This window comes from Micropterus salmoides, unplaced genomic scaffold (genome assembly GCF_014851395.1).
Source record: "Micropterus salmoides isolate LMB-PRFRI ecotype aquatic unplaced genomic scaffold, ASM1485139v1 Ms_hic_scaffold_2, whole genome shotgun sequence".
Lineage (NCBI taxonomy): Eukaryota > Metazoa > Chordata > Actinopteri > Centrarchiformes > Centrarchidae > Micropterus > Micropterus salmoides.
This window is the reverse complement of record NW_024041150.1, coordinates 43189636-43213707: the sequence shown is the minus strand read 5'-3', so window position 1 is coordinate 43213707 and position 24072 is coordinate 43189636. Positions and strand designations below refer to the sequence as shown.

Genomic DNA, 24072 nt, shown 5'->3' with positions numbered 1-24072 from the left:
GGACTCAAGTTGTCTGAGAACAGAGTTTGAAATGCTGCTGAGTTCACATGTGCTGTTTTATAGAGACCTGATCTCTGCTGCTTCCATCAAAAGATGTTTGAACAACAGGAAACATTACAAGTCCTGACTGGAGGCTTTTCTCTTTCTGTTCAGAGACACAGGAGCTGAAGGTGAAGCCTGGAGAGGACGTCACTCTTCAGTGTCACGGAGGTGTTAACATCTCACTGATAGCGTGGAGCAGAACTGACCTGACAGATGATGGTTATGTCTTCTTCTTCAGTGACAGCCGCTCATGGGAAGACGAGCAGCATCCATCTTTTCGTGGTCGAGTGAATCTGAGTGATCCAGAGATGACAGACGGAGACGCTTCTGTGATTCTGATGAATGTCCAAACCACTGACAATGGAACATATGAGTGTTCGATTGAAGAGAAAAACAAGAAAAACCAAGAAAAACTCATGATCATCAGGCTGACTGTCACAGTCTCAGGTGAGCGTGAAGAGCTCAGAGTGTCTCTTTGTCTCTCAGGTGAGCGTGTAGAGCTCAGAGTGTCTCTTTGTCTCTCAGGTGAGCGTGTAGAGCTCAGAGTGTCTCTTTGTCTCTCAGGTGAGCGTGTAGAGCTCAGAGTGTCTCTTTGTCTCTCAGGTGAGTGTGTAGAGCTCAGAGTGTCTCTTTGTCTCTCAGGTGAGCGTGTAGAGCTCAGAGTGTCTCTTTGTCTCTCAGGTGAGCGTGTAGAGCTCAGAGTGTCTCTTTGTCTCTCAGGTGAGTGTGTAGAGCTCAGAGTGTCTCTTTGTCTCTCAGGTGAGCGTGTAGAGCTCAGAGTGTCTCTTTGTCTCTCAGGTGAGTGTGTAGAGCTCAGAGTATCTCTTTGTCTCTCAGGTGAGCGTGTAGAGCTCAGAGTGTCTCTTTGTCTCTCAGGTGAAGCTGCTTCCTGGTAGTTGAGCTGAGAAACATCACAGATCAGATGTTTGTGTTTTAGAAAGATGTTGCTGATGAGACTTTAGAGGAAACAGCTGCTACGAGTCATGTGATCAAAGTTCAGTAGATAATGTCTGACATTCTGTTCACCTGCTGACAGCTGATACCTCACACCTGTTTCTGCTCTGCAGGTCACACAGCTGGACACAAAGATGGAAGTGTTGAACTGAAAGTCGACCTGCCAGTTGTGCTTCTTCTTCTTCTTCTTGCTGTTGGTGGTTTTAAGGTCTAAGCTGCCTCTAGGGGGTGCCCGACAGGAAAAATGTAATTGTGGTGTAGTAGTGTAATAACTACAACAATCATTTTGTGGAATTTTTAATGAAATAAAAACCCGAATTCAAAACTTTCCATTATAAATTTAATTTAAAATAAAAAGCGTTATTATTAATAGTGTGCTGGGAACGTTAACACATTAATTAATTAACTCTGACTGTAGCACATCCCTCCGAAAGATGGTCTGACGCTTGAACTGATGATTTTAGATTTATTGGAAATCCCAAAACCAACGTAAGAGCTGGTCACAAAATAAACAACACAAACAACAACCGCATTAGCTACCTTACCATATAGTTTCAGAGCATTAGCATAGTTTAGCACTAACTCACAAGCCCAGCATTTGCACAGCTATAAACAGCCACAATTGTTCAAACTACTTCAAAAACACCACCCCGATGTTAATATCACAGTATTATGATAAATACTAACCTTGTGCCTCTTCAAAGGGGTGCTAAAACGTTAAATCTTTCACTGTGTGTGCATATTACAGTCTCTCCGTAGCAAGTAGCAGGAAAACTAGTTACGGTGCCAGCGGGTGGCTTTCAAAATAAGAGCACCTCTAGTCAGAACAGGAAGTAAGACACTAGGGCTTAAACAAGGTAAAATACTTAATAAAGCCTACTGAAATGACTGTCCAATAATAATATTTCTTCTGTAGAGCTAAACATATACTGGGTTATTTACACTCCCACCAAAATTATGAGTATTTTACATAAAATGCCATGAACTACGAATAATTTTTCTATTAGGACAGAGAGTGTTCTTTAACAGTCATGGGCTTAAGAAGCTTCTAACAGCAGAACTAGCTTCTGCACAGGACGCTCCACCACGGAAAGTTTTCCAAGGCGCTCACCTTTCTTGTTTAGTCTCTTATCTCCAAATGAGATTTTCACTCTCCTTACTAGTCCATCCTTACCTCTGACCGTCTCTAAGACCCTAGCGAGTCTCCACTCACTTCTGGGCAACAGTTTGTCTGTGTCCATCACAATATCACCTACTAGTAGATTCCTCATCGGCGAATGCCAACGCTGCCTTGCAGTGATGTTGTGCAGATACTCCCGTTTCCAGCGACTCCAAAACTGCTCTGCCAGATACTGCACGCGGCGCCATCTTTTCACTCCATACAAGTCCTCTCTGAGGAAGGTGCCAGGTGGAGGCAATGCTGTGCTGGATTTCATGTTGATCAGATGATTGGGGGGGACTGGTTCTAGGCTGTCAGGATTGTTCAGGTTATCCACCGTGAGGGGTCGACTGTTGACTATGGCCATGGCCTCATAAAGTAGAGTCCTTAGTGAAGCGTCGTTGAGTCTGCCATCAGAAAGTAATAGAGTGGAGTTCAGAACACTCCTGACTGTCTTTATCTGTCGCTCCCACACTCCACCTGCATGGCTGGAGTGGGGTGCGTTCATGACAAAGTCACACTGCCTTTCTGACAGAAACATACTCAGCCTCTGTGAATCAAGCTCTTTTAGCGCTGCCTTGAATTCATTCTTAGCACCAACAAAGTTAGTGCCTTGATCACACTGGATTTGACGGACTGCACCTCGAAGAGCAATGAAGCATCGCAGGGCATTGATAAAGGCGTCAGTGGACAAGTCCTCTAGCATCTCAATATGGATGCCCCGTGAGCAAAAGCAGGTAAAGAGCAGTCCATATCGTTTACGCTGTTTTCGTCCTTCCGTAGTGGCAAAAGGACCAAAGCAATCCATACCACAATATGTGAATGGTGGGGAGGGCTCTACACGTTCCACAGGAAGATCAGCCATCCTTTGTCTCTCTGGGAGTCTCCTGAGTCTACGACACACCACACACTGGCGGATGTATGAAGCAACTGCTCGGCTCATTCCAGGAATCCAAAAGCCACTGGATCTAATTTCGTTTGTGGTGAAGCCTTTTCCCTGATGCTTTATCTTTTTGTGATTGTGAGCTATTATCAACTTTGTCACGTGGTGCTCTTTGGGGATGACAATCGGATGCTTGAATGGGTCAGCAAGGGACGAGTGGCCGAGTCTTCCTCCCACCTTGAGGATGCCGTCTGTGTCAAGAAAAACATCAAGGTGGCTCAGTTTGTTGTGACATGGAAGTTGACTCCCTTTGTTTAACAGCTGAATTTCTTTCTTGTATGCTTGGCTTTGCAGATTTTGGATTATGACACGCACAGCGCTTTCCTGTTCACTTACTGTAGTAAGGACACTTGAAATAATTTTCTTAGCCCGTCGCAGAAGGCGTGCCACAGCCTTGATGGCTCGGGACCATGATGAAAACTTAGAGAGGCGGTCGGCAAGACTCGTTGTTTCTGTGGTCTTTGTTTGCAGTGTTCGTACCTTTCTGATTTCTGGATCTCCTATGAATAGGTCCAGTACTACATCATTTGGTGTAGATATTTCCTTTTCCCAGAGGAACATGGGACCAGTGAACCAGTTTGATGTAAGTAGTTCATTTACAGTTCTCCCTCGGGAAGCACCGTCTGCTGGGTTTTCATCTGTAGGGACATAAAACCATTGCTGTGGAGTTGTGCTATGACGGATCTTCTGGACCCGGTTGGCAACAAAGGTGTGAAAGCGCCGTGCATCGTTATTTATGTAGCCTAAAACTACCTTGGAGTCTGTCCAGAAGTACTCTTTCCCATCAAAAGAGCCAAGCTCCTCTCTGAGCATGTTGCTGACACCGACTGAGACCACTGCTGCAGTTAATTCCAGCCTAGGTATTGTGACCACCTTTGTGGGAGAAACGCGGGCCTTTCCTATGGCTAGGGAACGTCTCCTCTTTGGTTCTTGACTCTCAGATAAGAGCATTGACCGTATCCGCTGGTGCTCGCATCCGAAAAGTGGTGAAGCTCTGTCTCTACAACCTCTCCAAAATTGGCAGGTATATAACATCGGGCTATGTTTATCTTCTCTAGGTTGGCCAAGTCTTGTTGCCAGCTCTCCCACCGTGGCTTCAGTATCTCTGGCAGGGGGTCATCCCAGCCAACACCTTGGTGGCACATTTCCAGTAAGATCTTCTTCCCAGTGAGAACATACGGTGCAAGGAAGCCGAGGGGATCATATATGGAGGCCACCGCGGACAATATGCCTCTACGTGTCGCTGGTTGGTCTTTCAAAGTGTTGTTAAATCTGAAGCTATCTGTCTCAATGCTCCAGTGAATCCCTAACGCTCGCTCTAATGGTATGTCAGTGAAGGTCAAATCCTTTGACTTGGCATCGATTGCACACTCTGATGAGCGTAGGCTCTGTAGGACAGCATGGTTGTTTGACACAAACTTGTGAAGACGGAGACCACCTTTGGCGCATATCTCTCTTGCCTCGTGTGCCACTTGAATAGCCTCTTCCACAGTTTTTCTACTTGTGACTCCATCATCGACGTAAAAGTCTCTTGCCATGAACTGAGATCCTACTGGATGCAAGTGACTGTTTTCCTTGGCTAAGTATTTCAGCCCATAATTCGCACAGCCAGGGGATGATACTGCACCGAAGAGATGTACCTTCACTCGGAACTCTTGAGGTGGTGTGTCTGTGTCTCCCTTTTTCCACCACAGGAAGCGCAGGTAGTTGCGGTCATCCTTCTGGACATGGAACTGGTGAAACATTTTCTCTATGTCGCACATGAGAGCTATAGGATGTTGTCTGAACCGTATGAGGACGCCTGTTAGGTTGTTGGTCATGTCTGGCCCTGGAAGAAGGTGTTCATTGAGGCTTGTGCCGCCGTACCTTGCTGAACAGTCGAACACGACACGCAGTTTACCAGGCTTTTTAGGGTGGTATATGCCATGATGGGGAATGTACCACCGTTCACCATTAGTTCCGTTTTCAACTACCTCTTCAACATCACCTCTTTCAATGACCTCATTCATGTATGCTGTGTAGTCCTTCTTATATTTCTCATCTCTGTGAAATTTCCGTTGTAAATGACTGAGCCTGATTTCAGCAAGTTTCTTGTTATCAGGTAAGTATGGCCGTTGCTTAAAGGGCAAGGGCATTTCATAATGTCCCTGCTCATTTTTCTTAATGCTCCCTTTGAGTTTGTCCAAGAAAACAAGATCCTCTTGAGAGACAGTCTTGTCGTCTGTTTTAATGTCCTTAAAGTCTGACTCCAGGGCACTTAACACATCCAACGGCGTTACAGGAGGGAGTTCCTTTACTGCGACTCTATGACACAGGCTGGATCCTGTTTCATCCAGGTGCGGTGTTGAGCAGCCCACGATGCTCCATCCCAAGTCTGTAAGGATGGCATAGGGTTCGTCGTCTTTACCTGCTAGCACCTTCCTAGGTTTTAGCGCTCTGGGACAGTTGTAGCCAATTAAGAGTCCTACTTCACAGCAAAGGAGAGGTGGAATCTTATCGGTGATTGTTGTCAAGTGAGGCCATTGTTTTGCTGTGTCATGAGTGGGTATATGATCACGATTCACTGGAATGCAGTCCTTGGTGTATGAAGGAGGTAGGTCAATGTGGAAGCATGAATTGTAGCCTCTCACACGAAGTCCGGAAACCCTTTCACTCTTCGTGATCATGCTCTCTCCAAGCATGGTGGTAAGTTTCAGTTTCACAGGATAGGCGTCTGCTTGTAATTCCTTGCTTACCGCATTTTCGATGAATGTGCTGTCGCTTTGGGTGTCTAATAATGCATAGACGAGCTGCTCCTGGGATGGATTTGTAGCAGAGGACACCCACACAGGGACGATCATGGAAGTGCTGCAGGACTGACCCCCTCTGGTGACGTTGAGTGCCATGGCTACTGTGGTTCCATCTGCTGCGTTTAAAGCTGTGTTCACAATGGATAAAGGCCTTTCTCTAAACTCATGTTTTCTGTAGTTTTCATCATGGAGACAGGTCGGGTGCCTTCCCTTGCACACATCACAAATGTGGCGGTGACGACATTCCTTGGCGCCGTGACCTGGTTTCACACATCCGTAACACAGCTTGTTGTCCTTTACGTGTTTCCGTCGGTCTTCAAGGGACCTGTCCATGAAGTCTGGGCACTTGGGGAGTTGATGTTTGTCATCTTTGCACCACAGACAGGGGGGCCTTGATCTCCCATTGCCTGGTGGTGGTTTATCATTGTTTATGGCGGTTTGAGTGCTGAAGACATTGGCTTTGTTTCCCTTTGTTTCCCTTATGCCTTTCTTGTCATGGGATGGGTTAGATGTGTGAAGAGCATGAAGGGAGGTGACTGGGTTGCATGCTATCTCTGCTTCCACTGACACAAACTTTGTGAAATCCTCAAAGGTGGGAAACTCTTTATTTTCCATGAGGGCTGTCGTAACTCTGCGATTCCAACGGGATGCTACCCAATCAGGAACTTTCTGTGTTAGCTTTTGGTTTTCCTCACAGTCACTTAATATTTCTAGACCCTTCACGTGAGGCATGGCTTGCAGGCAGGCATTTAGGAAGTCTGAGAATGCTCTTAACCCTTCTGCATCTTTAGACTGTATTTTTGGCCATTTTGATAGTTTCTCCCTAAAGGCTCTTTGGATAAGAAATGGCTGACCATAGCGTTGATTGAGCTTACTCCATGCATCCCTGTATGCCTCTTCATCAGTTCGATAAAAGGTGCCTTCAAGGCATTTGTAAGCAGGGCCACAGACGTATTTCTTTAAGTAGTAAAGTTTATCAGCTGAAGAAATGCCCTTTCGGTCCACAAGTGACAAGAACGAGGCCTTCCATTCAATGTAGAAAATTGGGTCTCCACTAAATACCGTGGGCATTGGCATTGGGAGTCTGTTTATGGCTATGCTGTCATGAATTGCTTGAGCCAGATAGGACATATCAGCAGGGGGCGCTGGTGTGGCATGGTGAGGGTTTTGGCTGGGGCTGGGGTGTTAGGAGTGATCTGTCTGATGTTCTGCTGTATGGGCTGACTATCAGTATCCTGTCCAATTTCTCTGTCATATATCTCAAGTCTGGCTCGAGCGGCCTCAACGTCCCTTTCTGCCTGTAGACGCTCTAATTCAGACTTCTGCACTTCTAACTCCTTTTTATGTTGTTCTCTTATTTTCTCCCTTTGATTTCTTTCTTCCTGCATTAGTTTATATTGAGCCTCCTTAGCAGCAAGCTCTGCGGCTGCATCAGCCCTTTTTGCAGATATGAGAATTGATTCTGAATGGCGACTGGCGCCTGACTGAGAGGCTGTACCATATATGGAGTAAGCATAGTCGTGAGCTAGTAGCTGACGGAGCCGGTGCCTTTCACACTCTGCATCAAAGTCGCCATCCACTGCTGATAGGCGTTCATAGATTAGCTTTATGATGTCTTTAGTTACTGCCTCACATGCATCAATTTTGCGCCTTAGCTCAGGGGATGGTGTGGCCCGTTCTCTTATTTCATTATAACGTCTCATGAGATCATCCCTTCCATTTTCAATGGTGTCTGCCATTGTAGCCAGTTCTGTTTCTGATATGTTTGTCTTTAAATTTTCTTTGGATGTTCTGATTTGAATCTTCCATTGTTCGTACAGGCTGAGTAGTCTTTTTTCCTTTTTACTAAGTTCCTCCTTTTGGTATGTGAGTATTTTCTCTGTGGGCACAGTAGTACGTTCTGAACGACGTGGTAGTGTTAACCCCTCAGCGTCATCCATTTTGTGTTGAAGTTCGGCTAGTTTTTTCTTACATTCAGTTAAATCCTTTAGTTCCTGCCTTGACATGCCTTCATATTCCTCTTGATCAAGTAAGCCTCTACCTTCTTGAATTTCCATTTGTAGCTTATGTATGTGTTCCTTTATGCCGTCCATTTTGAGTACAGTTGTATTACTCACCGTTGACCATCACACTAGATGTTGCAACTCACTGCTCTGTATGCCGTATCTTGCCGTCTTCTCATGAGTTCCACAGGCAGCGTGATGCAGCAGGTGCAGGTCAAGCTCTTACTGTAGCACATCCCTCCGAAAGATGGTCTGACGCTTGAACTGATGATTTTAGATTTATTGGAAATCCCAAAACCAACGTAAGAGCTGGTCACAAAATAAACAACACAAACAACAACCGCATTAGCTACCTTACCATATAGTTTCAGAGCATTAGCATAGTTTAGCACTAACTCACAAGCCCAGCATTTGCACAGCTATAAACAGCCACAATTGTTCAAACTACTTCAAAAACACCACCCCGATGTTAATATCACAGTATTATGATAAATACTAACCTTGTGCCTCTTCAAAGGGGTGCTAAAACGTTAAATCTTTCACTGTGTGTGCATATTACAGTCTCTCCGTAGCAAGTAGCAGGAAAACTAGTTACGGTGCCAGCGGGTGGCTTTCAAAATAAAAGCACCTCTAGTCAGAACAGGAAGTAAGACACTAGGGCTTAAACAAGGTAAAATACTTAATAAAGCCTACTGAAATGACTGTCCAATAATAATATTTCTTCTGTAGAGCTAAACATATACTGGGTTATTTACACTGACAATAATTTTATTGCATGTTTACGCAGTTTTTATCATTATTATTTATTTAAGTCTGTTCCTCACTGGCTCTGAACACACATACAGTCAAACCATGGGTCACAGGAGGGGTGGGATGTTGATCAGCCTGCATGCTGATTAGTGTTGAGGAAGATGTCGGTCTTGGGAACGTCCTTAAAATCACAACATAGTTGTTTGGCCCCGCAGGGTTGCTCTGCGCTCCTCAGGTGATCAGACAGGGAGACAAGCGCTCCGCAAGTAAGCGGCAGGCGCTCAATGGAGAGTAATCGTGGCAACGGCTTCTGTGTGCTACACAGCTGTAGCCTATTTAATTTAAGTTAAAATTATAGGCTACATAACTTTGTCTGACAGGACTTCATCTAATTTTGCGGGGATGCTCTGCCATGTGAATTCCCTCCTGTTGATGTCCTATTTAGTAAACAGTAATAGATTCTGGAAACTCACAAACAACGAGGATCAGTCTCTCTTCCAATGATTTGTGTTCCACATTGTGCTGCCCCTCCTGTGACCCATGGTTTGACTGTTTGTGTATTCATTCGGACTTTCAAAATGATAATAATAAAAACAAATTTATATATAGCAAACCTAGAAAGAGAGGGGGTTTGGGGGTGCAGCAACCCGGTTAAGATGTATCAGGGGATGGAAGGAAGACTAAATCATGAAAGAAAAAGAACACAGAATGCTTGAAAGCCATTCACCTACTATGTTATGTTATATTTTAAATTGTCACCTGCTGCCTGCGTTTTGTGTTTCTGTTTTTTCCGTAAAAAAAACATTTCCAACATAAATTGAGGCAGAAAATTTTACCAGAATGCAGGAAATTAGGTTTTTAATGATAAAACATTTGCTGGGGGAGGACCCCCAGCCCCTTAAGAAAAACATACACTCTTGCTAAATATGAACTAACCTTTAATATTACATACATTCTCAAGAATTAAAACAAATACAGTCTTTGGTTTTGACACACACATTCTGTGGGGGAAGACTCCTCAGTACATGGTTAGGTTGGCAAGTGTCCTGCTCACACTGATCTGACCATCATTATTGACTTGGTTTATGTGGCTGTAGCATGCTGAATTAAAGAGTCACCTGATATGACACAGAAACCTACAATGAACCGACCTCTAATACGGAATCTCACTCCTAAATTGAAAAGTTGGCAGCCCTGCCCTGTCTTTTGTATGAATTAAACAAACAATACATAACATGTATGTGAGCTTTACATGTGCTGGTAAGCACATTTTGTTACCTCGGGACAGCGCCAGACAATCTTCCACTTTTTGCTATGAGCTATCCTACTAGCTTCATATTTATAGTACAAAGGACTAGTAACAAAAAATCTATGCAAATAAACAAAATACCCAAAAGGTTGACCTCTTATTTTAAGCAGCAAGTACATAGAGCTGAGTGGCAGATTTGATTACAAAATATTAGAAAGAATTAGAAAACATAATAGTTTTAATAGGTTCCACACTTGGATTGGAAGAGGTTCAGAAGCCTGAGACTCTGGAAAAGACATACAATGAAACCAGCCTTTAACGCCTCAAATATCACAAGAATCCGTGTATGGTTCATTCTTTCATTTTTTCATTTCAAATCCAAATCGGAAAAACAAAAAACCAAGTCGTTTTTGGGCAATGGCGGTGCCTGATTAAATGTAATTTAGATGAGCTTGAATATCAACATAAGTGTGTTTTTAGGAACAGGAACGCCTCAGAAGTTGCCTGTTGGAAACCCCCAGTTTTTAACATTTCTTCAGTATCAAATTAATTCAGTGATAGTTGTCAGTACATCCAACATGAACTGCTATTAGTTAAATCGGTGAGCTGTATATTAACGAATCATACCCGGCTTCAAAGGTTCTGGTTATTTCCGTTCACCCTTTCTACACTGTTTCAACTGTTTCTACACCTTTATTTTCTTCGTGAGATGGAAGAATTTAGAAAGTTGCACGGCGCAGCGTAGAAACTTGAGCTGCAGTAACACATAGATTAGGAGGATCTGACTTCATCCCGTCAGAGGGAACGACCACTGACCGTCCACAGTGCGCCGGTTCCACTGGCAACACAACTCACCGCCGGAGAGAGAGAGGGCGCTGGAGCCTACAGGGCAGGGGGGGGAGGTCATAGGGGCAAACTGGTGCGCTGCGGACGATTGGTGATCCCTCTGGCTGGATGAAGCACGACACTAATTTACTCATGATCCATGATGACAGGCTCAACCCGGTCTCACTCCCAAGTCGTCACATATGGACGCTTGGTCAAGAGCCATAATCGTCAGTTTGTGACGCACTAGGGATCCCTTTGACGTCATAGTTCGACGTATTGAGGGAAGCCCTGTTGTGTCAGTTTTTGATGGTAAAGGCAAGTATGATATTTAAGAGAAAAGACGAAGTAAGGAGGTGATTGGGGTGGATAGAGGGCCAGAACCCGGACCTTGAAGCAGGAGAACAGGGTTTGTGTCCCGTGCGAAACAAAACATTAAATGTTTTTATTTAGGCGAGTGAGGTAAATTGATATTAACGTTAGTTAACTTAAGTCTTAATTGACATACATAGCTATTTTAACCCAAACCATGATCTTTTCCTAACCTTAACCAAGTAGTTTTGTTGCCTAAACCCAACCAAGTACTTTCTGTGCCTAAACCTAACGAAACTGCAACGTTTCACGACTTTAATTATGCGCGTTTCAACATGGCAATGTATCGAAACGTTACGTTTTATCTTGAAAGTGTAACCGGATATTGCATATTTATTGTTGCTAAGCGTTGCTAACTTGACTGTGGATCCCTAAACGTCAATAATTGATGCAAAAGGGCTACCCAAGTCTTTAAAAAGCGACGACAAAGGGCCTTGACCATGCGTCAGACATTTGACGAGTAGGGAGTGAGACTGTGTTGACAGGCTACAGAAAAATAGAAATGAATCGCAAAAATAGCATATTGTCGATATTTTAGAGACCACCCAAATATTACAATAGTCGTGTTTTCAGGGGAGCTCATGTCTTATTAACATGGACGGACTGGGAATAAAACATGGCCCTGGACTTCCAGACCGGCCCTCCAGAACAGTCTACCGTATACTCCACCATGGCCGCCCAGAGCACGCACGTACAAACAGGACCCTCTAATACAACCACCTGGCAGCATCAGCCATTGATCACTATGGCAGTAGGCTACTACCTTTAAAAGGCTGCAGAACCATAGACTCCATATAAGAAACGGATGTAGTCATCGTGACCCGTTGGTTTATGGACTGCCGTTTTGAAACCTCGAGTTTGGCCGATAGGGCGCCGCCATGTTGAGGTTTTGCAACCAGCGGCACCGGACGTGACCATATTTGGACGAGACGGTGGAGCTAGAGACCTTTTATAAAGAGAGTCGCGTCATCTTCATTCGCTCCAGGAGTGTCTGAATTCTGGGAACTATATCCTGTTTATCCTGCGTACAGGGTCGCGGGGGCTGGAACCAAACCCAGCTGACATTGGGCGAAAGGCAGGGTACACCCTGGACAGTCCATCGCAGGGCCACACATAGACAAACAACCACTCACGTCTAAGGATTTAGAGTCTGCATGTCTTTGGATAGTGGGGGGAAGCCATAGATAGATATGAATCATCTTTGGCACTTCCGGACCTTCTTGCTGTGAGGCAACAGTGCTAACCACTGCACCACCACGCCGCTTGTAAATCTACCGAGGAAAGTGGTGCGGGGTTCATGTTGAAGAAATATTGTGATCCAGGTTCAGGTGTGAAGAAGTTTCAGAGACTGATGAAGACTTAACATAGCATGGTTTGATAAGCCCGGCCGAGGAGACACAGTGCCAGCATACAACACGTGAACATGTCATATGCCAACACTAAATCTGAAGGAGAACATCTTTTGGTCCCTTTAATGTTTCTGTCTTCCCCCTAGTTCCTGTAGGTTTCCCTCTACCTAGAAAAACTAATCTATCTGATGTTTATTCTTCAATGCTACATCATATTGTAATCTATTACTTTCCATGAGTTGTACTCTAATCTGTAAACTAAAGTTCTGTAAACATTTTTGTAAGACTCATCCTTGCCTGACTCCTGAGCTACTGTCTCTACCTTATCAGTCTAATGGTCGTCTCACTAACAAGGACAGTTACGTGGGAGAAAGAACTAGAGCTGGAAGGTCAGCGAACACTTGTAGGGTCAACTGATGTCGCTAAGCTAGTTGCTAGCTACTTGTCTTGCCGTTCCCTGTTACATCAAGAGGGGCTCACAGTCGACCATTCTGTCATAGAAAAGAGGGAAAAAAGGACCAAAGCGCTGAGGGAAATCAGATAGCCCAAAAAAAGAAACTTGCAACACCCTTAGCAGAACCGAGCAGTCGGCAAAAAACATTTATAGGGCCCATCCACCTGAAAGAGAGTTTAATAAAAATCCACATAAAAGCAGGGCACAAATAGCATCAGTTGATCGGCAGGCAAAACCACCCACCTCTGAGGGTATCAGCCTCACTGTCATCTCTGCAGTGAGCTCTAGCATAACAGGCCAAGCAGTCTCCAGGGTCTGGGCGACAGGTGGCTTAAAAAGCCTGCTCCATAACCACACTGGAACACAATGCATCAAGGGAGATCCTGAGTACTCCCTTATTTTTGAGCATTAAACACTTAATTTCCTGCATTCTGGAGACATTTTCTGCACCAATTTATGGGTGAAATGTCTTTATTTTTATAAAGGGAAGCACAAAATTCAGGTGGCGGGTCACGGCCGACGTGCAAGCAGACAGGATTAACCTCCTTCGCGTTGCTGTGCATTACCACCACCACTCCACTAGATGGTGCTGTCGAAAAAGAACTAGGGTCCTAGAACTGCGGTCCCAGGATTGCGGGATCCTGAAACTGCAGCCTCCGGTACTGCAGCTTCATACTATTGGCAGGTTGAGCAACTCCATGCTTACCTCTTCGTCTACACTCTCCTCCTGCTCTCTCTCTCTCTCTCGGCCCTTTGTCCCTCTGTTTCACTAACACACGCCTCCTCCTCTGCCTGGCAGTGGCCACCACAGGCCTTTTACTCCTTCAAGTGCCTGTGCCTGCCCGTAGATACTGCAGCTGATGTTGAAGCAACTGCATTTGCCCGGTCTGCCAAATTACCAGTCCAGCCCTGTTCAAATGTGTGTGTGTGTGTGTGTGTGAAGGGTTTTCTTAAGCTGTAGCTTCTGTTTTTATTGATACCGACAACACCTTTACATTTTCTACAAATTTTGCAGGGCTTGATGGAACAGTGCCAAAGATGATTCATATCTATGTATGGCAATTATGACAGTCTTGTGTGTAGATCCCTGTTAATTGAATTTTACAAATGTTTATTGAAAAGTGAATATTAAAAGTGAATATATAAAATATAGATTACAATAAATGCAACAAGATACAAAAGATTACAATTTAACAAACACAATATAACAAAAAATTTGTCAAAGATAATAGATGTTGGAGTAAACTGAATTATTAATAAATATCAAATGCCAGGAGTGATACATAAAATGAATATCAGAGAATATAGCAGAGATTGCATAAACCTCTAGCGGTTCCTGTCCCAATAAGCCCGGTATTTTCCCCGTTAACACTAACTTGGTTAACTCTGTTCCTCAACTCTTGCAGATAAGCAAAATAAATAACTTTTTCCATCAACACTAATCCCCTGCATTACACACAGTAGACAATGTTGTGATAATTATGCTTTAAGCGTTAATTGCAACATTTGTCAGTTTTATAAATCCCTGTTCCCGCCAACATCTTTGTTTCCTCTTCTCTTCTAAATCCTCTTGCGTCCTTTCTTTTGGTTGCAATTTCCTGTTGAGCATGTATAATAAACATAATTCAGATTTTGTTTTAAATGCTTTTCATTTCATGTTAATTTACACACAGACACAGAGTTGCTAAGCCTCACTTCCACAAGATGTTTTGGACAACCCGACTTTTTGAAGACACTGATACGACCAGAGTTAATGGGTCACCAATTGAAAACGTCTTTTAAAAGCTTGGCCATGGAAAGGCAGGTTCCAGACGGATTGGCCATTGGGAGAGTCGGGATATTTCCCGGTGGCTTGCCGTTAAGCATCAAATATACTCGGGGGTGGACACTAACTACTTCTGTTTTCTGTTTATACTACTTTCTGCAGTCAGATAGGTAAGCACGTTACACACATGCACAGTAGATTCACACCCTGATATCTTTAATTACTGCATGGACTTGGTCTCGAGGACAACTGGCCCAGTGCCCCAGCTCAGTGTGGAACCCAAAGTCTATGCTTGCCATGCAGGACACTGCATACAGTTCACTATCAACGGCTAAGAAATACATATTTAACTGTTCCTATCAAATGAAACAGTCCCTTCACTCCTGGTTTCAATAGTAAACCACCACAAGAATGACAATTATCTACAAAATCCCCCACTATATTCTAACCAGGCACGTTTTAAAAATACATTAATCATAAAGTAACATTTATATTTAAAACAGATGGAAAACCTTTTAGCAAATTTTAACAAAAACACCCTTCACCACTATGCATCATGGGAATTCTGAGGGGCGGACTTAGGCTGCCATGTAGCCTATCACCCCAGACTCACACAGACTGCGTGTGAACCGCGGCTTTGTTCCGTCCTCTGACCATTTTTTTGCAGATGCTTAGCAAATCTACCTGCCCATTAAAATAAAAGGTGGTGGCTCCTTAAAAAGATCAGTTGACTGTTTTAAAGATATTACAGCCTGGATGGCCTTAATTGTTTTAAATTCAATGAGAGTAAAACTAAGGTCATGATATCTAGACCAAGTGGTACCTCTGATGTCCCTCAAATAGACCTGGGCACTTTGGAACCTTATGTTTCAATTCAATATAAAAAAAACGAATGGTACATTGACTTACAGTAGGTGGAATGACACGTCTGCCATAGCCTGTCGGTGTCTGTATCGCTTTTACTGGCACTACGTAACTTCGGGTTTCGGGTAGTAACCCCAGCATAAAAAGAACAACATACATCAAAGGCGAGAATTATCTATATAACTATTTATTTACGCCCGTTGCCGTTTATTGTGCAGCCACTAAAAACTGTCCAGCGTCAGTAGATTGATTTTGGTAACTTGTAATATGCTTGCTCTTGAGTGCCAGCGGCCAGCAGTGTGTAAAATAATGACACTTTAATATTATACCTACCATAAAGGGCGGACAGGCTTTTGAAACTTAAACTTTGTCGCAATATCGCAAACATCTGGGGCAAGTAGTGGACTGCTGTGTGTGTTTGTGCGTTTACGTGTGTGAGAGAGGGAAATGTTGAATCACAGAAAAAGCAATGATTTCTCTCTCTTTCTCTCATTATTTATCTCCGCTGGTAAAATACGTAATACCAGGTGTAAATGGGGCTATGAAGCTCAGATTATTACTCAAACCCTGTTTGTCGCGGAGTGATACGGATCTGTGCAAAGGAATTCAACGTTACGCTCATCATATCACTGTTATGAACCAATCAGATTGCTTGATTTGTGCTACTCGTTTTATAATAATGCTTTGTATTTAGGTGTTAGCCAGGCCTTCCTCCTCGTGTCTTTACAGAAACTCGTAAGCGAGTCACCCCAGTTCTTGCCTTCACTGGCTCCCAGTTCACTTTAGGATTGATATTAAGATTCTATTGTTTGTTTTTAAAGCCCTTCATGGACTTGCTCCAGCCTATTTTGCTGATCTCTTGAAACCGCATGTTCCTTCAAGGACATTAAAGTCTGCAAACCAGTCACTTCTTGTTGTCCCTAAAACAAGGCTCAAGAATAGCGGGGATCAAGCTTTCTCAGTTGAAACTGTGGAATGAATTGCCTCTCCATGTCAGACTGGCCCCCAGCCTTCCAGTTTTTAAATCACGACTTAAAACAAAATTTTACCACTTGGCTTTTAATGCTTTGTTTATTTATTGATTCATGTCAATGTGCAGCACTTTGGTCAACCTGGTTGTTTTTAAATAAAGTTGGATTGGACTGGATATGTAAGTTACCCTCCTGAGCTAGAGATCCTCCGCCAACATCTCTTTTAAGGAACAGTTCAATATTTTGGAAACACCCTCTCTCTCTGGGAGATGAGAAGATTGATCTGGAGTCAGGTTGTGGTTAGCTAAGTTTATCATAAAGACTGGAAGCACGGGGAAACAGCTAGCATAGCTCTGTCATAAATAAAGAGCAGCTGTACCTCTCGTCCTGTGTGGTCTGTCGGCTATTTGTCCAGAACTGACGTCACCTGTTCCTCTCACTGCTGAGTAGACTGCAACTGAATAACACTCTGGAAAATAAAACAGATAAACATTACATTACTTCAGGTTGGAGAGACCGGGGATGGTTGAGTTATGGGTCAGTTGTAACTATAAACTGTACTGTTGTGAAGCCTCGTGTTTGGTCGAAAGGTGGCCGCCATGTTGAGTTTTTGCAACCAGGAAGTGCCCCGAATTTGATGAGACAGCGGATCTAACGGCCGTGTGCGGAGCTCGCTAGGTTGCTTAGCTAGGTGCATCTGTAATTCACGTTAACTGTCATTTTAACAGGGATGTTAACTTTGTCTAGCGAACAACAACCTTGAAAGTAAATTGTCTCACCAGAGAAAGTGAACAGCTTTTTCAACGAAGCAGGTTAAATTTACACAGTGCCATGGGTTCAAGTCAATCTAGCCTGATTGACAGGTTGCCGTGGTAACGACTTGTCAATCATAGATAATCCTGCCCTGAGAACTTTGGTCCTGCAGTCTTACTGTGCATTTAGAGCAAATGCAATCCTGGCGTCGTTTTCCTCGCAGGGGTTTTATCGCTGGACTATTGCCAACTGTTCACACACAACGCGATAATGCGGATGAACACAACCTGCGATTTCTACAGCTGTATGAACCCAAAGTAAACATTTTGCTGTTATTTAGTTGAAATAAACGGATCAAACTGACGCCGAAATAACTACAATATGATGCAGATTTGTTAAACATATGAATTCCTGCTTTGTCAGGTCTGTCAGCAAGACAGCAGGACAATAACTTTTAAAATGTCTGTTTTCTCAATGGAGTTCAGATCAATCAGGGCTGTGCTATGTTAACCTGTTCACAGTAAAGTACAACGATAGCTGGAAATAACAGACACATATTTTACAAACTTACCAGATAGTTCAACTTTCTCGCTTTCTTTTCTCCAAGCAATGTTCAGTTTTGTCAGGTTTTTATATAAATATGAAGCAGCAGTCCCACAGAGCTCTGGGTGCCAACCGACGTTAACAACAACAGTGGCTGCCGAGAAGCGCGAGGGAAGTTAAATCTACATTTAAATCCCAAAAATGAAAGTTAGAGTTCATGTAATAAAAGCAGTTATCTCTGAGTTCCTCCTGTGGGTAAACAGCAAAGTTGTCAGGTCATAATCCAGTCCGACTATGTGTCTTTATATCTCCCCCTCCACACCGCGTGTCCAAATCGCGTCTCTTTGCGTATTTGCATTGAGTTTGGGACACCGTCCCCAACCCGTTTGGTCTGAAAGCACTATAACTGTTTAGCTTAGTTTGACACATAGCTTAAAATTTGGCACATTGTTGTAAACAAATCTGCTGGCTCAGACAAACCAACCTGAAACGTTATGGTGATTGATTTTACATTCAATTATTCCGATGAACATTCTTTTTAATGTATCCTCATTTTATAAACATGTCCTCATGTCTCTTTCCAAAATGTCCTATCAAGGTCTAAAACTCAACTTGGTCCTCGCAAAGACATAAGAACAAGAACGCACAGTAACTGTCCCTGAAAAAGAGAATCGGTAAAACATTGTTACCTTTGCTGCGTCTGATTGGCTGCTGTAGGTGATGTGATATTTTGACATCCCTGTATGTGACGTCTTCTGTGATGTCATCATCCCCAACTTCTTCTTCAAAAGCTGAATGAACCAAAAGGAGCAGAAATTTAAATCAAAGGAGATCATGTGATTTCAATCAAAAGCTCCACAGCTCACCTAATGGACCCTGTGGTGAGATTGTTTTATTAACATCAGTGTGATTCATGAGAATCCAGATGGACGTCTGACTTAAAAAACAGTTTGTAACTTGTTATTATTTGTATGTACAGAAGTGTTAATAGAAATGTGTCAACAGTAAAATGTGACTTTAAATGTGAACTGCAGCACATGAAGTCTGTGTCTAACCTTTAGGTTTCCAGTAGAGGCATCGTCTCACCAGTAGAACCAGCAGAACCAGTACAACCAGAACAGAGAAGGAAAGAACAGCAGACCACAACACAGAGGGAGGAGTAGAGGAGGAACCATGAGGAGAGGAGGCTGATGGAAAGGAGAAGGAACCAGGAGGAGAGGTGGTTGAAGGAGGAATTGTAGTGGTGGGTTTCACTAAAATGAACAAGAATTTATAATTAAAGGCCCAGAAAATAAAATAAAATTATAAATTATTCAACAACATGCTAACAGAAAGACAAATTCATAACCACTGTCTGCTGAGTTAAACAGATCAGAGTATCAAACGTTGGGTTGAACTCAGAAATGTTGTCACATCATGAATCATCTCTGCTGTCCTGAAACCTGCTGAACTCAATGTAGAAAACAAAACAAGGTCAGTTTGAGAATTATCTTTGAGCTCCTCACCTGTGACAGAGATCCAGCTGGATGGAGACTCTCCACGACTGCTGATGTTACACTTGTAGAGGCCTTCATCAGACTTGTTAACATGGTGGATGGTCATGTGACCTGTAGGCTCAGTCCTGATGAGGGAGCCATCTTTATAGAAACCAGCTGGGAGGTTGGAGGGAGAGGTCTTTGTTTTACAGTGCAGAGTGACATCATGTCCCTCCATCACAGGGAGGACAGGACTCTGCAGGATCACTGGTCCACCTCAACACAGAGACAAACTACAGCATTTCATCATTTACACACAGCTTCATCAATACCAGTGGAGGACTACGTCTCCATGTTAGTGTAGTCCTGTTTTCTGTTTGGTCCTGTCTCTGTTCCTTGCCTTGGTTTGTTCTGTTGTGCAGTTGTTCCCAAGGGGGTTAGCCAGAGATCGGACAGTGAAGCCGACCAAAGCCTGCATGGTGGGATCCATGTAGACCCAAAAATGACGTCAAAACCCTGTGACAACCCGTTGCACATGAGAGATGTAACCGTATTGCTTAGATTATAAGCTCTCAGCAAAATATTCGGCCATCAGTGACACTGCCTTGGTGTTTCACAGGTGAGCCTCATAGCTGGGCTGATTAATCAGTGATGTCAGAGTCAGACAAACACACTGAGCCATGGAACTTTTTTCTTTTGTTTTTTTACATGATTTAATTTAAAAGAGACGAGTTTTGCACTTTTTTTGGTTTGCTCACACACCAGAACATTTTGGCAAAACCTCAGCAGATTTATCATTGACCATATCTATAAAGACTTTGCCTTATTGTGGAAGAATGTTGTATTTTGCTTTTATAGAAGTCAAAGTAAAGAAAAGTTGTACTTCATTATAAATTTATTAATTCTGTTGGCAAGATACCTCATTCATAAATGTAAATTCAGTGCTAAAAACCTAATTTTATACTTTTCTCCATGAAATTATGCTTTATATTAATTTGATTTCTGGCTCCAACAAACAAAACAGGCGGTTAAAACTGTCAACATATTGTCCTCTTTCTCCTTGTAATAGCTTATAAGCTTCCCCTGGCAAAGCTTCATATAATTTTGTCTGTGTCTTATACTGTTATGTATATCTTTATAAGTCACATCTGAATTGTAACAACCTTTTTGCAAAAAAGATGACCTTAAAAAAAAAAAAATGCCATGAAACGTTTTGTTGGTGCAGCTACGCAGCTACCAGAATTACGGTGTTTCTGCCGTTGTTCTACGTCATTAAACCACAGTTATGCTGCACGATCATGCGCAGTAGACGCTGGTGCCAACAGGAAGCACTGTAGTGGTATTTTATTGGTTCAAAACTGTCTTCTCTCCTCTCCATTCAAATCAACAGGGTGGCTTCGTCCAGTAATATACTGTCTATGGTTCCTTCCCGTTTTCTGTTTTACTTTGGTAACTCTGTCTCTGTGTGTTTCCAGATGCTTTACTTCCTGTTTTATTTTGTAGTATTCTGTTCTCTGGTGTCCTTGGCTTGGTTCCTGTTGTTGATTATCTGATGTGTTTCAGCTGTGCTTCCCTCCCTGCTTGTTTCCGTGTTTATACATTGGCCTCAGTTGTGTTTAGACGTCCTTGTCGTCTATGTTGAGTATTCCACTCTGTATTCTGTGTTTCCCTGGTTTTCTGGTTTATCCCTCATTTTGGATTACTCTGTCAGTGCTTCTTGTATTCCCTGTGTATTATGATCCGTTTAGATTAACCTTTGTTCGGACATTTGCCTTGAGATCAACTTCGATGGCCATAATTGACGCTACAGAAGAAATATCGAAGGCTCTAACAAACAAAAAACTTGCAATAGGAATTTTTATAGATCTTAAAAAAGCTTTTGATACCATTAATCATGATATATTACTTAAGAAATTAGAACGATATGGAATACGGGGGGTTGCTGGGAAATGGGTGAAAAGTTATTTGAGCGACAGAGTACAGTTTGTCCAAATGGGTGAGCTCTCTTCTGGATGTCTTGACATTGCTTGTGGTGTCCCGCAGGGGTCAGTATTGGGCCCCAAATTATTTAACTTATATATTGATGATATTTTCAATGTTTCTCTATTGGTTAAATGTGTATTGTACGCTGATGATACAAATATTTTTATAGTAACGATAGTTTGGAGCGACTGATTAGCGTTATAAACAAAGAACTAAGTAAATTTAAAAAATGGATGGAAAGTAACAAATTATCCTTAAACCTAGATAAATCTAAAGTGATGTTTTTTGGAAAGTATCAAGCTGATTCGCAGAAACTGGTTGACATAGACGGAGTACACATTGAAAATGTTCAGGAAATAAAATTTTTAGGTGTAACAATAGACAACAAGCTAAGTTGGAATGCCCACATCAGACATATAACAACAAAAGTCTCCAAAAGCCTTGCTATAATAAGTAGAGTTAAGCATATCCTTGACATCAAGGCACTCCATACCCTGTATTGTGCTTTAATACAGCCATATCTAACCTACTGGATAGAGGTATGGGGCAATAATTACAAATATGTAATACAGTCACTTTTTTTGCTACAGAAAAGAGCTATACGAATTATACACAAGGCTGCCTATTTTGAACACACAAATCCTCTCTTTCTCAAATCAAAGCTATTAAAAATGCAGGATCTTGTAAAATTTTATAATGCACAGTTCATGTTCAAAGCGTATCACTATTTATTACCTGTGAACATTCAAAATATGTTTTCTCATAAGGAGCAGTCGTACAGTTTGAGAGGTTTTGGAAACTTTGCGGTACCAATGGCGAGTTCCACCAGGAGGAGTTATTCTATGTCTGTTTGTGGGGTTACTTTGTGGAATAATCTGGGGCTTGAATTAAAGCAGTGTCAAGGCATTCACAATTTCAAACGTTTTTACAAACGAAAGGTCTGGCTCCATTACAATGACAATGAGGTTCAGGGACGTGCACAGGGGGGTTGCTCTGGTTGCCCGGGCAACTGCCCGTTTGCCTTTCCTGACTCAAGTTGCCCTTCCGACTCGCCCTTCCGAGAAAAAAAAATAAAATAAAAAAATAATCGCGATCGCAAAGCCTCATTCACTTCCATTCGGGCACCGAAAGTGAAAGTCAGTAGGGGAAGGGCAAACTCTGTTTAAGTGGCTGCACTGCTGCAGCGCTGCCTGCACGTCAGTCGATTCTGTTCCCTACTGGAATTCCTGTTTCCTTCCTTTATGCAATCATACTACAACAAATCATGCGTAGTTTTGCCCAGTTACCATACGTGATACGTACCAACAGACGTGAATACGAGCTAGAAGCGCAACTGAATGTACGGGAAGCCAAAAGGTTAAAAAGGATTGTATTTTTTTCCGAAATCTAAGCGTTTTTTTATTTAATATTTTATTAGAAGCGAGTTTTCCCCATCTGTCAATTCAATCTAGATTATTTATTTTCAAATAAAAAAAAAAGGAAAAAAAATAAAAATAATAATGATTAAAAAAACAATAAACAATAATATAAGGAACTCTTTTTCTCATATGTATTTTGGTGACATTTATATTGTTAATACATTTTGGATACTGTGTTTAGTGTTTACAAAGTTGTATATCATAAACCTGTCATCTCACTCTGACGTTTTGCAATATAAATAATAAAAAATAAATAAATAAATAAATAATAATAAGACGGACCCTAATATAAGGCGTTAAGTTTGTTTGGACATAAACACGGTCAGATAAGGCAATTTGTATGGGCAAAATTTCACTGAATATACTCAGACATAATACAAAAACTATGAACATGTGTAAGATTAATTAAATTCACTGAAATATTTATTACTGGAGTTTGAGAACCATTTTATTATCCTGCAGTATGTAAGCAAGACAAGACAATTAAATGTTGCGCCAATGCTTTTTGGCCATTTTTGCTTTCCGTACATACAGCTGCTCTGTCAGCAGACACAGAGCGGGCTGCGCGCTAATACACCGGCACTTGAGGTGAGCCTGCATGAGCGGTCCTAGAAGGAGATTCTCGCGGTTGTCGGAAAAGGTGAGTTTGTGATGTATAACAAACAAAGTAACGAACGATCAATCATCACGTTTTATGAAATTAATTAAAATCTTCTTGAATCCAGGCTGAGTTTGCCACGTTTAGCCTAAATAATCAGACAGATAGCTTGCAGACAAGCAGCCTAGGCTACTATTTTTATTTATTTTTTGGTAGGCATTATGCAAACTAAACTACATGTCTGCTGATAGTTAGTTTATCACATTTCGTTTTAGCAAGAAGAATGAATGATGGAAGTAATGCATCACATTAATTATTTAATTTAAAATGGTTAAATGCATAAATCCTATCACATCTCTATTTTGGGGATTGTTTGAAGCCAAGATGCCCTCTGAAAAGAGGCGGATTCAGGAGAGGGAGAGACAATTCAGGGAGGCAGCAAAAGGCAGCACATCACTGCAGGGTTGGCTGCGAAAAAGCCAACCAGCAGCAGGTGAGAGACATTCAATGCACTGAGATAAAGATGACATGACAATGTGTAGGTGAATTGATTATTTAATCAGACTCATATTTTAACCTACTAATGGCAATGTTTTAAAATTACATTACATTTAAGATGAGGAGGAGCAGTCACAAGCATCCAGACTATGTGAGGAAAATGTGGACCAGGAGGAGGCACAAAGGGCAGGTAGGCCTAAGTGATGATCACCAAATATGAGATGCGAGGACCTGGACCATGCTAGAAAGTACAGGGTTAAAGAGCTGCATGCTAAATAATTGTAATCTAAAAAACATAGGCTATTTTAGAGGTCA

The 24072-nt window shown here is 42.4% G+C and overlaps 1 protein-coding gene and 1 long non-coding RNA gene across 2 annotated transcripts in view; both read right to left on the bottom strand.

Annotated features, from left to right (window-relative positions):
* LOC119911602 (coxsackievirus and adenovirus receptor homolog) overlaps window positions 1-24072 on the bottom strand; it is a gene marked incomplete in the record, with an annotated part of 454111 nt that overhangs the window by 91706 nt on the left and 338333 nt on the right.
* Window positions 14065-19329, bottom strand: LOC119911690. The gene is made up of 5 exons (XR_005445974.1): window positions 19291-19329; window positions 18841-19038; window positions 18475-18576; window positions 16869-16958; window positions 14065-14487 (listed from the first exon to the last, which is right to left on the bottom strand). It is a non-coding gene; the product is annotated as an uncharacterized LOC119911690 (long non-coding RNA).